This window comes from Benincasa hispida, chromosome 9, assembly GCF_009727055.1.
Source record: "Benincasa hispida cultivar B227 chromosome 9, ASM972705v1, whole genome shotgun sequence".
Classification (NCBI taxonomy): Eukaryota; Viridiplantae; Streptophyta; class Magnoliopsida; order Cucurbitales; family Cucurbitaceae; genus Benincasa; species Benincasa hispida.
The window spans coordinates 20,341,262-20,342,518 of NC_052357.1; the positions used below are offsets into that span (position 1 = coordinate 20,341,262).

General features: G+C 43.0%; 1 non-coding gene across 1 annotated transcript; it reads left to right on the top strand.

Moving 5' to 3' along the window:
* The first annotated feature begins 777 nt into the window (after positions 1-777).
* TRNAF-GAA lies at positions 778-850 on the top strand. The gene has a single exon. It is a non-coding gene; the product is annotated as a tRNA-Phe (tRNA).
* Positions 851-1,257: the final 407 nt, after the last annotated feature.

Consider the following 1,257-nt stretch of genomic DNA (forward strand, 5'->3'; position numbering starts at 1 on the left):
AACTCTAAAATAGGCATACCATGCTTCGGTTAAAGTGGGAACTCCTTTATTTGATGTAACTACTTGAGTCGGATGAAAAGAAACTTTCACGTCCGATTTTGAAAGGGGGAGCAGCCTGAACCGTGAAAACGGGGTTGTGGGAGAGCAATACAAAGCATCGTGCTGCTAGGCGAAGCAGTGGAGTGTTGCACCTAAATGGCGAGAGTCAATAGCCGAAAGCATCACTAGCTTACGCTCTGACTCGACCGAACTGTCTCACGACGTTCTGAACCCAGCTAACGTACCGCTTTAAATGGCGAACAACCAACCCTTGGAGCACTCCTACGATCAGCTCAGTCACCTGCTTTCGGATCTCCAAAGTGGTGGAATCCATTCTGATTCCTTTAATAACTTGAAGGGGAATTGTTTCCTTGGGCGGGAAGATAACGACAACCACTCTGCCACATAACGACATGTTCATTGACGGAAGTCTTTGGCTAATCATTTCTACTTCTCAAAAAAAGAATACCAAGACAGCTATTCAAAAGGCTTAACATAAGTAGGTTTTACATGAAGAAGATTTGGCTCAACATGTTCTATTCGATATGGGTAGGAAAAGAACCCATTCTATCTTTTCACCCTGGTTGATCATAGTAGGCATAATTCAAATAATATATGCAGCTTCAACATCTTCGGGTCAACGCAATTTAAAAAAAAAAGAATAGCTCAATTTTTTGGGTATACCCAAAGATCTATGTTCCTGAATAGTCTCGGAGAAGGCCACTAGAGTCGGAAATGGCTGGGATAGCTCAGTTGGTAGAGCAGAGGACTGAAAATCCTCGTGTCACCAGTTCAAATCTGGTTCTTGGCACATCATGATACTTCTCTCGATGAAAGTTTTTATTTCCCAGAAATGTATCCTAATTTTTGGCCTAATTCTTCTTCTGATGATAGAATTAACCTTGACTTTTAGTTCTTATCAATGATTGAAGTGAAGATAAGAAAAATGAAAAGCATTAAAATTTCGCGTCTTAATGAAATTGGAAGATCAAGTTGGTGAGCCATGTGATGGGAAACCTTCCCGCACGCGGTATTAGATTAGTGTCTTCAAACTCTCCGTCTCGTCTCGCCGAGAGGCTTGTTTGTGGTCCTTGTCGGGTAAGTTCCGACCCGCATGAAAGGCGTAACGATCTGGGCACTGTCTCGGAGAGAGGCTCGGCGAAATAGACATGTCTGTGAAGATGCGGCTACCTGAACCTGGATAAGAAAGACCCTATG